Source organism: Tenrec ecaudatus, chromosome 16 (assembly GCF_050624435.1).
Source record: "Tenrec ecaudatus isolate mTenEca1 chromosome 16, mTenEca1.hap1, whole genome shotgun sequence".
In the NCBI taxonomy this organism is placed as follows: Eukaryota; Metazoa; Chordata; class Mammalia; order Afrosoricida; family Tenrecidae; genus Tenrec; species Tenrec ecaudatus.
Genome location: NC_134545.1, coordinates 66274704 through 66289422, shown reverse-complemented (window position 1 = coordinate 66289422; position 14719 = coordinate 66274704). Strand labels below are relative to the sequence as shown.

The 14719-nt window shown below is 42.2% G+C and overlaps 1 pseudogene; it reads right to left on the bottom strand.

Annotated features, from left to right (window-relative positions):
• Nucleotides 1-12290: 12290 nt before the first annotated feature.
• Nucleotides 12291-13791, bottom strand: LOC142428897 (keratin, type II cytoskeletal 8 pseudogene; annotated as a pseudogene).
• Nucleotides 13792-14719: the final 928 nt, after the last annotated feature.

The following is a 14719-nucleotide window of genomic DNA, read 5'->3' as shown; positions in this document are numbered from 1 at the left end:
ATATTTCATTGGGATTTCAAATGCTCAAAGTAAACAGGTTTCCACAGAGCGTTCAGACTAAGAATAGACTACCAAGAGGGAATTTCCTGACCGCTTCTGAAGAATCAGCCACTGAAAAGCTGATTGACTGCAGTGAGAGGGAGATGGACACTCAACCTAATTACCATTGAGTGAATTTTATCTGTGAACCTATAAGAAGGTTAGATCCGCCTGTGTGGCTTTGAAAGACCATCTATCTATCTATCTAAAACAGTAGAGAACCTCATCTGTCACCTAAGGAGAAGCTGGTGACTTCGAACTGCTGACATTTAAGTCAACAGCCCAGTACATAGCCACTACACTACGACATATCTTCAAAACAGTCCCAGTGGCCGTAATGGATAATTGCTGTGGTTGAAATAGAAGCTTTAGTGCTTAGAATATTACTGTAGATGCAGGAATATAAATTTCATAATAAATTTGTTCAAGCTGCCTTTAATAAATTGAATGGTGTTCCCTGAAAAAATATATATTATGAAGCTCCCAGTACATGTTAGTGTGACCATTGTAAGAGGCAGCATATGAGCAGATACAAACCAAGGAAAGTTAATAATCAGCCATTTAAAAGGTAGCATAGGATCAAGAGCCAATGGAACTGAAGAAAAAAGGGCAAGTTGCATTGAAATCATTAGCCAAGAACAGGCCTCAGAAATTCATAGACTAACAATAGGAATGTTTTAAGAAGCCGATAAAGCACTAGAAACTAACCCTCTTCTATGCCAAGACGTGCGGAAGACGTCTACCTGACCACCTGATGCAAGAGATGCATATTTGTTCCCTTTCCAAAGAAAGGTGGCCCAACAAAGTACACAGATTTTAAAATATTATCGTTCATACCACACACAAGTAAAATTTTGCTGAAGATCATTTAACAACAGTTGCAGTAGTCCAATGAAAGGGATTGGCCAGAGGTTCGGAAAAGATTCAGAAGAGGATATGGAACAAGATATCATTCATTGTTGATAAAAGATGAAAACACAGAACTTTTCAAGGACTGTGTCTTGCTTGAATCCACAATCAATGCTCATGGAAGCAGCAGGCAAGAGATCAAAGGATGCATTGTATTGGGTAAATCTGCTGCACAAGGCCTCTTTAAAATACTGGAATGAAGGGTGTTATTTTGAGGACTAAGGTGCACTTGGGCCCGAACCATGGTATTTCCAATTGCCTCATATGCACTTGAAAATTGAACATTAAATTAAAAAGGTAGAAAAGAATCAATGCCTTTGAATTATAGTACTGACAGAGAATATTGAAAATACCATGAATGGTCAAAGAAGCAATAATGGTGAGACTTTGTCTCACATACTGTGGTGGTTACATAATTTCATGTCAACTTGATTAATAGAGTCATGTTGGTTCAGGTAGACTAAAGAAACTGTATATATATATATATAAGTGATTTATATACAAGAGCAATTAAATGTTGAGAAAACATCCCAGTCCAGTCCAGATCAACTTCATAAGTCCAATATTAGCCCACATGTCCGATCCGATACCAATCTAAAAAGCCCTCTTTTGACTCATGAAACACATGCAATGAAGCCAAATGCAGGAAAATTTCAGGCTAATGGCTGGGAAGTCTGAAGGATCTAGCAGTGGTGTAAGCATCTCAGTGCTGACAGGGGTCTCCTTGTTGTTCCTTCAGCTCAACTCAATGCATCAGCATAACCCCATCAGGCTCCATGTTTGTAATGTCACAAGGAGTGAGCAGAGAGAGAGTGTGTCTCCTGCATCCAAGGAGGAATACAGGAGTTCCCAGAATCCTCAGGAGAAGGCCATGCCTCCACAGAGGCCTCATTGGCTATATCCTGATTGACAGGATAAACTCCACCCCTTCACTCTTAATCATCAGATTGACACCAGATTATGTAACACCACAAGAGGGAAGGGATAGAGTCTGGACTGTCAATCAGGTCACAGCTGATCATGCTTCCTTGTGGATGTGGCCTTCTCATGAGGATTCTGGCAACTTCCTCTCTTTCTCCTGAGAGGCAGACCACACCTCTCTTTCTGCTTCACCTAACTGATGACAAGCCAAGAGGAGTCACACTCAGAGAGCTGGAGGGACATCATGCCAGCACTGAGATGCCCCCACTGCCACTGGATCCACAAGACCTTTTACCCACTGACCTGTGATCTTCCAGTATTTACCACATTGCTTGTCCTGTGTGAGTCTAAAGAAGAATTTATGAACTAGTATCAGACATATGGGTTAATATCAGACTTATGGACTTGATCTTGACTGAGCTGGGGTGTTTTCATATATATATATATATATATATATATATATATATATATATATATATATATATATATATATATATATGGATTTATTTCTCTCGTCAACCCAGCCCAACATACATAGTTTGGACATGTTTTCAGGTAAGACCAGTTATAGAAAAAAGACATCATGATTGGTAAAGGGTGGGTGCAACAAAAAAGCAAGGCCCCCTAATAAGATGGATTGACACAGTGATTGCAAAAATGGGCTCAAACACAACACATGTGAGAATGGTGCAACAATGGGGGTGTTTTGTTTTGTTCCGTTATACAAGTGATGTCTTCATTCGTGCTCCCTATTTTACTTCTCCAAGTTCTAATATCCACTGCAATGACTACACAGAACTCAAAAATAAAAATTATGCTTAAAGTGTTTATTAACTAAATTGGCAAATTGTCATGCCAGTGACAAATGCTTGGGATTTAGTTGTTAATCCGGACATTACAAAGTTCTTCAGGTATACTAATAAATACACAAAGGGCATGCTAATCTGGTATAAGCCTTCACTGGAAAGCTTTCAGCTCAAATTCTCTGGGTCAGCAAACCCAGCTCCTTGAATTAAGTGCTCAGAGGCACCTCACTCCAGTAAGCCTCAGGCCAAAGACACTCAATTCCACATCAGTGGGTCAGCAAAGCTAACTTTCCCAAGTAATTGCCCAGAGGCACCAGCCAGCCTCTTACTCAAAAACACTCAGCTTCCCTAGTTCCATGCATTGGGAATTCCACCACTTTGTTCCATATACTAGCTCCTGGTTCTGCTGCTGCACCTCTGATGTTATAGCTCTCTTCTGGATCTAGAGGGCTCACTGTACAGAGCAGGCATCTCATGTCCAGAGGATGCATTTCTTTTCTGGCTCTTGCTGGTAATAATATACCTCCTGCAGCTTCTCCAAGAGCTCATTTTATTCATTTATTATTTCTTTAACAGTCTTTTTGGCATTTCATCCACATACAATTCAATAACACAATCATATCAATAACAGTTTTAAAATTATCACCACAATCAATTCTAGAACATTTTCTTTTTCCTTGTTACTCATTGTGATTTACGTAATTATTATTTTTTAACTGTGACAAAAGTGTACGCAACAAAATATTCTCCAATTCAACAACTTCTACATGTATAACTCAGTGCCATTGATTATACTCTTTGGCTTGTACAACCATTGTTGATATCCTTTAAAAATTATTCCAACATCATTAACATATACTTAATGCCCCTTACACAATAACTCTTCCTCCTGTACGCATGATAACCCTTGGTCAAGTTTAGTTTCTTTTTTTTTTTTCTTAACAGTTTTCTTGAGGTAGTATTCAAATATCATGCACTTCCACAGTAAAATTTTAAGGAGTTGTATATACATCATCCCAATCAGTTATGATGCCTCCTCCCTCCTCCTGCAATCATTGTTTGCTCCCCTCGACCCCACCCCCCACCCCCGCCCCAGGCTCATTTTCTGCTCTGTAGGATGGTACTCAAGGGAAGACTGTTCACAATTGCTCACAGATGAACACTATCAGTATCCTCCTCTGCCTATTTTATCAGACACAGGCAAGAAAAGGTCGTTTATTGGGAGTTCAAGACTTGGGCTAGAAGAGTCATATAAAATAATTCACTGCCTCTACAGTACCTAGGGTCATTATGATTCAGCACTTAAGAACAACATTTGGACATGGGGACTTTGAAGATGTTATCATCATAATAGTTGAGTACTCTGAATCCTAAACTTATATGATATGCCTCTTATAAAAGAGGAGAAAATTATAGATAGATAGATAGATAGATAGATAGATAGATAGATAGATAGATAGATAAACAACAACAACAACATGGGAAGTTGTACAAACCAAGGAAAGTTAAGATTCATCAAAAGGTAAGGCTAAAACATGGATCAGTTTCTCTCTGCTAGTACACAAAAGTAATTAATAGAGCCAAGACACTAGTATGGAAAATAAGACCATCCCATTCTATTCTAGAAAACTACGCATCTTGTGATATTCAATCACCAAAGAAATTTAAAAAATACATAAATCTGAGTGAAAATAAAAATATATGTAAAAATATATACAATGCAGCTAAAACAATGATAAGAAGAAAATTTATAGCATTAAATGTTCAGGTCAGAAGTTAAGAAATTTCTCAAATTAACAGCCAATAATTCTTCATGAGACAGGTTGAACAAAGAATTCTCAAAATAATATTGAAAATCTATTTCTGCATCTTTATATGGTAAATCTACATAAAACCTAGGAAACAGCATTTGAGATTCAATTGGCCAGGAGGCTCCAGGGAAGATTCTTACAAGAGATAAAATTATAAGATTTTCTCATCTACCAGTGTATTTTATAATTGGGTTTGCAAAACTTAGAGTTATGGATTGAAACTGTGATTTTAAAAGACTCCAAACTCACTGCTATGAAGGACATTCTGAAACATAGTAGCCTTGTGTGGGATTCTGAGACTGTCAGTCTTTATTGGAGTAGAAAGATGCCTCTTTCGCCCTCTGAGACAGTGGTGATTTCCAACTGCTGAGCGTGTGACTAGCAGCCCAAGGTAGAATCCACTATTCCAACAAGACTCCTTTGAAACTGGACTATGCATGAAGAAAAGTTGTGGTAGAAACAAAATTTTAAGAAATAGAAACAAGAGAGCTCATTATTATCCAGAGGAAGGAAATGTTATGAAGGAAATGAAAAGAAATTATAGGATACCAAGTAACTCATTATGTGTTTTATTTGGACATATAAAACTATTGATCAACACGATGGATGGATGGATGGATGGATGGATGGATGGATGGATGGATGGATGGATGGATGGATTGTGGAAAGAGCTGTACAAGCCCCCGATAAAAAGATTTAAAAAAAACTATTGATCAATATTATGACATAACTGTATACAGATGATGAGTACTGGAAAATATGTGTGCAGGGTCTCCAAACAAACAAACAAAATTCCCTGCTATTGAGTCAATTCTTACTCATATTGAACTTATAGGACAGAACAGAATGACCCCTGTGAATTTTCAAGGGTGTAAATCTTTATGGGAGCAGAAAATCTCATCTTTTTCCTAAGGAGCAGTTGATGGATTTGAACTGCTGACCTTGCAATTGGAAAAATCCAATGTGTAACCCACCAGGTCCAATGGCATCCCGGTGGGTCTAGAAGATTTTAAATCAAAATTTTCCATAATAAAAGAGAAATAGATAAGTCAGTAAGTTGCAAATCATGGATCAAAAATAGTAAACAAATTGTTTAAAGATCTAAATACACATCAAACCAATCAACTAAAAGATTTAAATTAGTTACATCTTAAAAAGATTGTCTCTGTTGGAAGAACCTGCTAGGGAGAAAAAATGTGGGTTTTTTTAGTTTTATTGAGAAAACTTATAAAACAATATGATATTTAATATTACATGTATTCATAGCACCAATTAAAGCAAAACTTGTATGGAAAATGCTTCAGTGAAATATTTTATCTAGTATGTGTGTTTGATGCATTAACATCAAAAAGCACCCATAAATTATTCTGGGAATTTAAATTCAATTCACTTAGGATTAAATTGTCCTTCATGGATGCCCTTCTCACATTCTCGTCTTAACTTTAGAACACAGAAAACAACAAAATTCCTCTCGTATATAAGGAAAAAATGGATTTTAGAGTTAGTGAAACATAAATAAAATAGGATATTTGCAACTACAGAAAATAAATGTAGAAGCTCCCAATAAAATGATTTAATAATAATTTTAAAAAGGAGTAAAATAAATAAATATTTCATAATATATATAAAGAAAATATAACAGAATTCAATATCAGTGATTTTTGGCATGAGAGATGAGAATGAAATATAAGGTAAACCCAATAATATAATAGGCCATTTATAAAATATTGAACAGGATATGCCCCATGGGAAAATTTCATGGAAATGTGTCTCACCCATTTTGTAGTTAGGAGGACTAGGGCGGACATAAGGGGATGTTAGACACTGAAGCTGTGCCCCTCACTTTTGCTTATGACATTAAGTATTCAAAGAAAAATTAAGGGTAACTTTATCATTATATGTGAAGGAATTTAGAAAAGTTTTAGAAGTTACTTGAAACATTTCAATTTGATGTCTTCAATGGAAACTGTATTTGGAAGATTGGTAAAGTCCATTAATTATAACCAATAAATGTGTAATTGAACTTAACTTTAAATGTAAAAGGGTAACAAATACTCATGAAATGAAAATATCCTCGTTGTGTAAGTCACTAAAAGCAGTGAATATTCTGAAAAGATATATCCTGTGTAGCATTTCCAGATATGCCCCTTGCTCTCTCTTTCAATTAAAAGGGAAAAGGAAACATGTGGGGGGAAATCTAAACAATTATCAAAACCCCTATACTTGAATTTTTTTAAAATCATTTTATTGCGGCTCATACAACTCTTACCACAATCCAGACATACATCAATTGTGTAAAGCACACTTCTACGTTCATTGCCCTCATCATTCTCAAAGTTTGCTTTCCGTTTGGGTTCCTGGAATCAGCTCCTCATTTTCCTTTTTTCCCTTCCCTTCCCTCCCCTCCCCACTCTCCCTTCCCTCATGAACCCTTAACAATTTATAAATTCTTATTTTATCTTTTTTTTTAAACAATTTATTGGGGCTCATACAATTCTTTTCACAGTTCATGCATATACATACATCAATTGTATAAAGCACATCTGTACAGTCTTTGCCCTAATCATTTTTTCTCTTTTCTTCTTTTACATTTTATTAGGGACTCATACAACTCTTACCACAATCCATACATATACATACATCAATTGTATAAAGCACATCCATACATTCCCTGCCCCAATCATTCTCAAGGCATTTGCTCTCCACTTAAGCCCCTTGCATCAGGTCCTCTTTTTTTTTTTTCCCCCTCCCTCCCCATTCCCCCCTCCCTCATATGCCCTTGGTAATTTATACATTGTTATTTTGTCATATCTTGCCCTATCCGGAGTCTCCCTTCCCCCCTTCTCTGCTGTCCCTCTCCCAGGGAAGAGGTCACATGTGGATCCTTGTAATCAGTTCCCCCTTTCCAACCCACTCACCCTCCACTCTCCCAGCATCGTCCCTCACACCCTTGGTCCTGAAGGTATCATCCACCCTGGATTCCCTGTACCTCCAACCCTCATATGCACCAGTGTACAGCCTCTGTCCTATCCAGCGCTGCAAGGTAGAATTCGGATCATGGTAGTTGGGGGGAGGAAGCATCCAGGATCTGGGGGAAAGCTGTGTTCTTCATTGATACTACCTCACACCCTAATTAACCCATCTCCTCTCCTAAACCCCTCTATGAGGCGATCTCCATTGGTCGACACTTGGGCCTTGGGTCTCCACTCTGCACTTCCCCCTTCATTTAATATGATATATATATATACATATATACGTATACACATATATACTCATACATACACACACTTATATCTTTTTTTTTTTTGCATGATGCCTTATACCTGGTCCCTTGGGCACCTCGTGATCGCACTGGCCGGTGTGCTTCTTCCATGTGGGCTTATTTGCTTCTGAGCTAGATGGCCGCTTGTTCACCTTCAAGCCTTTAAGACCCCAGACACTATCTCTTTTAATAGCCGGGCACCATCAGCTTTCTTCACCACATTTGCTTATGCACCCACTTGTCTTCAGCGATCCTATCATGGAGGTGTGCAGTCAATGATATGATTTTTTGTTCTTTGATGCCTGGTAACTGATCCCTTTGGGACCACTCGATCACACAGGCTGGTGTGTTCTTCCACGTGGACTTTGTTGCTTCTGAGCTAGATGGCCGCTTGTTTATCTTCAAGCCTTTAAGACCCCAGTCACTATCTCTTTTGATAGCCGGGCACCATCAGCTTTCTTCACCACAGAGGAGGTGGGGAAAGGAAAACAAAAGGATGAATACAAGGAAGAAAAGGGTAGTGGGGTCATGGGGCTTATTTTATCTTATCTTACACTGCTCGGTGTCTCCCTTCAACCACCTTTCTGTTGCCCATCCCCCAGAGAGGAGGTTATATGTAGATCCCTGAGATCAGTTCCCCCTTTGTACCCCCGCTTCCCTCCCGGTATTGCCACTCTCACCGCTGGTGCTGAGGGGTTCATCTGTCCTAGATTCCCTATGTTTCCAGTTCCCATCTGTACCGCTGTGCATCCTCTGGTCTAACCAGGTTTTCAAGGTAGAACTGGGATTATGATAGTTGCGGGGAGGAAGCGTTTAAGAACTAGAGGAAGGTTGTGAGTTTCATTGTTGCTACACTGAACCCTGAGTGACTCATCTCCTCCCCACTGCCACTCTGCAAAGGATGTCCAGTTGTCTACAGATGGGCATTGGATCTCCATCATGTGCTTCCCTCATTCATGATGATATGATTTTTCCTCCCTACCTTTGGGCTTGAAATCTGGTCCACTCGGCCCTTCATGATCACACATGTTGGTGTGCTGCTTCCATGTGGGCTTTGTTGCTTCTGGGCTAGATGGCCACTTGTTTACTTTCAAGCCTTTAAGACCCCAGATACTATGTCTCTCGATAGCCGGGCACCATTAGCCTTCTTCACTACACTTACTTATGCACACATTCGTCTTCAGCGTTTATGTGGGGAAGGTGATCACACAATGGTGGTTTTTGTTCTTTGGTGTCTGCTACCTGATCCCTTGTGTTCACACAGGCTTGTATGCTTCTTTTCTGTGGGCTTTGTTGCTTCCGAGCTGGATGGCCGCTTATTTGCCTTCAAGCATTTAAGACCCCAGATGCTATACTTTTGATAGCCGGGGGAACCATCAGCTTTCTTCACTACGTTTGCTTATGCACACGCTTGTCTTCAGAGATCATGTCGGGAAGGTGGGTATCATGAAACGTCTGTTTAGCTGAGCAAAGTGCTCTTAAAGGAATGCATGTGAGGAGGCCCAATATCCACCGGCTACCCTACTACTAAACCTATAAATATATGCACATAGGTCTATTTCCCCATAATCATAAATATATTTACATATGTACATGTCTGTGTTTAGGCTTCTATGTATGCCCTTTGCCTCCTACTCTTTCCTCTATTTCCTTACGCTTTCCTCCTCTCCCACTACCATGTTCAGCCTTCATTTTGATTTCAGTAATTCCTCTCAGTTACCTTGCCCTTGGTCACTCCCTACCAGTCCTCCCATCCCCTCCCTGCCACTGGTTTTGAACCACCCATTATTCCCTCGTCCCGGGGTTGACCAATACCTCCTCCCTTCCCCTACCTCCTAACTCGCATGTCCCTCCGAGACCGTTGGTTCCATTATTTTCTTCTCACATTGTCTAACCTATCTTAGGAATATGTGCTTAAAATTATGGATGGTTTTGACAGAACCAAAGTAGCTCATAAGAACATGGTGACAATGCAGCAACATCGACAAGCTAACAAACAAGAAAGCCACTGACATATAAAATTTTAAAAAAGAGAAAAACAAAAAGACGGGGAGAAAAAGCCTGTTAGTAGTTCAAGGTCTGTTTTTTGACATTTAGGAGTGTTTTCTGGATTAATCTGATGGGGTGCCACGTCCTGGCCCCAAAGTTCATCCTTTATACTCTCTCGGGACCTCCTTGCTCTGCTTTCCCCGCTGCTCCATTGCACACCCCTGGTGTTTGCCTCAGTGTGGTGCAGTCTGCCCAGTCGTACATTCCTCACTGTGTCTCCGGTGCTATCTCGTGTAGGGATCTGGGTCAGTGCAGGGTATTGCATCTCGCTGTGGGGCCGGTTCTATGGTCCTCTCTGTACATTTGGCCCTCTGAGCCGGGCTATTGTCCTCTGAGCTTGGTGGGTCCAGGTGTGCTCCACTTCATTCTTCCTGCTTCAGTTTCCTTCTGGGTGTGGCGTGGTAGGTCAGTTCCTTTCCCACACCAGATGATCTATTTTCATTTTCTGTGGTACTCCCTTCGATGATGGGGGTCAGGCTAATTCTGGTTAGGGCCAGCATATGGTCCAGTCTCTTTGTGGATTCCTCCGCATGTTACGTCGCCCTCCTGGTTTGACATGTCATGGTGGGGTCCACATGCATGTTCCAGTTCTGTGGGGACACAACCAATACTCTCCTCCAGGTGGGTTAGTGCCCTGTTCCCACAATGCCATCAACTCAGTTTCTCCCCACCCCACTTCTCCTTCCACCCGCTTCTCCTTCCCCGCTTCTCCTGCTTCCCTTCCCCTTCTTTATGTTGGACTCTCATGTACCTCCCTAGGTGTGGCCTGCCCTCCCTCCAACTATCTATGCTTCCACCTGTTTATTGAGAGATAGATCTTTGTTCTTCTATTGCTGGCATGCTAATTGTACTTACCTCAGGGACTCATGTTATACCTGTATTTTTGAGTTTTGCTTACCTCACTTAACATGATTCCTTCCAGCTCTTCCCACGAAATGACGTGTTTCATGTGATCATCCATGCTTTTCAGTGCTGCATAGTACTCCATTGTGTATATGTGCCAGAGTTTACTAATCCACTCATCTATCGATAGAAACTTGGGATGTTTCCAAGTCTTTGCGATTATGAATTGTGCCGCAATAAACATTGGAGCGCAGATGACTGGTCATGTTTTATTTGTTGCCTCCACCGGGTAGATGCCCAGTAGAGGGATGGCTGGGTCATAAGGTAGATCAATTTCCATTTTCTTTAAGTATCACCAGATTCCTTACCACATTGGCTGTACAAATCTGCACGACCACCAGCAGTGGAGGGTTCCTACTTCACCACAGCCCCTCCCATACTTGTTGTTCTCTGATTTACTGATTTGGGCTAGCCTCAGGAGTGTTAGGTGGTATCTCATTGTTGTTTTGATTTACATTTCTCTTATGACTAATGACCTGGAACACTTTCTCATATGCTTATTGGCCATATGGATCTCCTCCCTAGTGAAAGTTCTTTTCAGTTATTTGCCAACTTCCTTAGGGGGTTAACTGATTTTCTCTTTTTGCAGGTCACGATGCTGTTGTAGATTTTAGTAATGAGCACTTTGTCCAATGTGTCATTACTAAAAATTTTCTCCCACTCTGTGGGTTGTCTTGTCACCCTCTTGGTGAAGTCTTTCGAGGTGCACAGGTGCTTTGTTATTATTAACCTCTATTTGAATCTTACAATTAACAAATTGGGAAAAGAAAGCAAACTAAAGAAAACAAAGGGCTATAAAAGTGAATTTCTTCTTAGAAAATCTCAAAAGTGCTATTTTCCTAAATGGTTTATGAATGCTGAAATTGTGTTCAATAAAATATTCATTAGGCCAAGGTGACTAATGTTACTCTCATAAACTGCTGTCCATACAAAGCACTCTGAACCAGAAAACAGCTAAATAAAATGGACTGTAAACACAGATTCCATATAGACAAATCAAATCACAGACTTGAAGTGAGAAAATAATAGGTTGAAAGCATCATGAAAATGAATTAACTGAAGGCCTTTATCTTTTATTTATACTTGTGAACAGAGGAAACAGACTTGATAACAGAAGATAAGTTATTTTCAAATGAGGGATGCATAGAAAAATCATTAATAATTTGGATTTTAGAAGATCCTTTATCACTGCAAGAAGGATAAAATTGAAGCACATTGTAAATTCAAGAAAGTAACCTTAAATTTAAATTGGGATTTTTATTACTTATATCCGTTCTTTTTTTGGGGAGGAGGGCTTGATTTTTTTATTTAAAGATAATTTCATTGCAGGCTCTTGCAGCTCTTATTACAATCGAGGCATCAATTCCTATCGAGTATATGTGTATGTAAGTTGCCAGGTTTTATTTTACAAAAGACCATTGCTTTCATTGGGGGCTCTGGGAAAAGGGGATATCCCCCCCCCTAAGTAGTTGATTCCCACAGGGTGGGGTAAGGACTGGGTCAATCATCCTGCCTCCTGTTCCCTTGGTGCCCCTGCACAGCGCTGGGCAGGCAGGGTCAAGGACAGACTGTGAGGCGTCACAGGGACATTCACTTGGGCAGGACATCCAAAGACTCGGACACCAGCTTCCCGTCCCGGGTCTCAATCTTCTTCACCACCACGGCCTTGGTGGAGCTGGCTCCGGAGAAGGAGCTGGAGCCTCCGCCTGGGCTGAAGCTGGACTGCAGGGAGCTCAAGCCATAGGTGAGGCCAGGGCTCGTGAGGCCCCCGTAGCTCAAGGTCAGCCCACCGGAGTAGCCACTGGTGGTCTTCGTGTGGATGCTCATGTTCTGCATCCCGGACTCCAGCCGGCTCTCCTCGCCCTCCAGCAGCTTGCGGTAGGTGGCGATCTCGATGTCCAGGGCCAGCTTGGCATTCATCAGCTCCTGGTACTCACGCAGCTGCTGCGTTATGTCCTGCTTGGCCCGAAGCAGGGCGGCCTCCAGCTCGGCCAGCTTGCTGTTGCCATCCTTGATGGCCATCTCCCCACGCTGCTCCGCGTCCGCGATGTCAGCCTCCAGGGACGCTCTCTGGCCTTTGAGCCCCTCAATCTCCGCCTGGATCCGGTTGATGTTCCGGTTCATCTCTGAGATCTCCGTCTTAGTCCGACGAAGATCATCCCCATGCTTCCCAGCCTGGGCCTGCAGCTCCTCATACTTGATCTGGTACATGCTCTCGGCCTCGGCCCGGGTGCGGTTGGCGATCTCCTCGTACTGGGCCTTGACCTCGGCGATGATGCCGTCCATGTCCAGGGAGCGGCTGTTGTCCATGGACAGCACCACGGAGGTGTCTGAGATCTGGGCCTGCAGCTCACGGAGCTCCTCTTCATGCAGCTGCCTGAGGAAGTTAATCTCATCCGTCAGCCCTTACAGGCGGGACTCCAGCTCCACCTTGTTCATGTATGCTTCATCAACGTCCTTCTTGATAAGGACAAATTCATTCTCCATCTCTGTTCGCTTGTTGATCTCGTCTTCGTACTTATTCTTGAAGTCCTCCACCAGCCCCTGCATGCTGCCCAGCTCTGCCTCCAACTTCAGCTTCTCCTGGCCCAGCATCTCCAGCTGCCGCCTGAGGTTGTTGATGTAGCTATCGAACATGCTGTCCATGTTGCTACGAGAGGTTTTCTGCTGTTGCAGAAGGCTCCACTTGGTCTCCAGCATCTTGTTCTGCTGCTCCAGGAACCGCACCTTGTCGATGAAGGAGGCAAACTTGTTGTTGAGAGTCTTGATCTGCTCCTTCTCCTGGGTGCGCACGGCCTGCATGTTGTGGTCCGACTCGAACTTCACGGGGCTCAGCAGGCTCGGGTTCACCGTGACGGCCGTGATGCCCCCTACACCTCCTGCCCCGCTGAAGCCCCCGGCCATACCCAGGCCGGTGGCCAGGGGAGCCCGGTAGCTGCTGCTGCCGCTGCCCACCCGGGAGTAGGACGAGAAGCTGATGCGGGGGGTGGGCATGCTGGTGTAGGAGCGGCTGCTGAAGGCCCCCCGGGGGCCAGAGGACATCCTGTGGGTCTTCTGGGTTATCCTGACAGACGACATGCTGAGGGCTACTGGGAGGAAGCGGTGGGACCCGACACAAGTTCGAGAAGGAGCTGAGAAGCAGATTCGAAGTGGGCTATCTCCGTTCTTAATAAGCGAGAACAATAACGCTTAAAGTTATTGTATATATAAAACAATGCTTCAACTAGAAAACACTTGCTAACTTTTCTCACAAAACACACATTATGACGCCAGCTGCAGGAGGAAAGCCGAATCAGTGAATGTGTAAGCATCTCAGTGTTGGCAGGGGTATCCACACAGCTGCTCAAGCACTCGGCTGCATCGTGGTAGGTCCATGTGGCTTCTCCTCAGGGATGTCTTGCAGGAAGTGTCTTGCAGGATGTCTTGCTGCACCTTGGTCTGACCATCACAAAGCAAGAGACCTGAGAACTAGAAAGGCAAGGCTCACTGAGTCATTTACCCTCCACCCTTCAATTAACCCTACATGTGTTTATTGGCCAGGTTGGCACAATACACTAACTCGGATTTCTCTGTGTTAGAACTGACTCAAAGCACCTAACAAACAAAACAAACACAAAAATCACAATCATCATTTATGAGAGAAATTTATCATTCATAATCTTAATATTAAGGGGCCCTGGTGGTATAGTGGGTAGCAGTGGGATGCAGTCTGCATGGTTGGCAGTTCAAAAACAGTGGTCCAGAGGGAGAAAGACTGGGCTTTCTACTCTTGTCACAGTTCAAAAACAGTGGTCCAGAGGGAGAAAGATTGGGCTTTCTACTCCTGTCACAGTTATAGTTTTTGAAACCCACATGGGTTTGCTATGAGTCAGCATTGACTCGATGACAATGAATTTGTTGGTTTTCTGCCCCTTATATCCAGCAGGATCTTACTTAATTGAAAATGCTCATTTTTTCTTAATTTTCCATTAAATTTGCATCTCAGCAATACCAAAATTTTAAAATAGGTTATTAAGAGA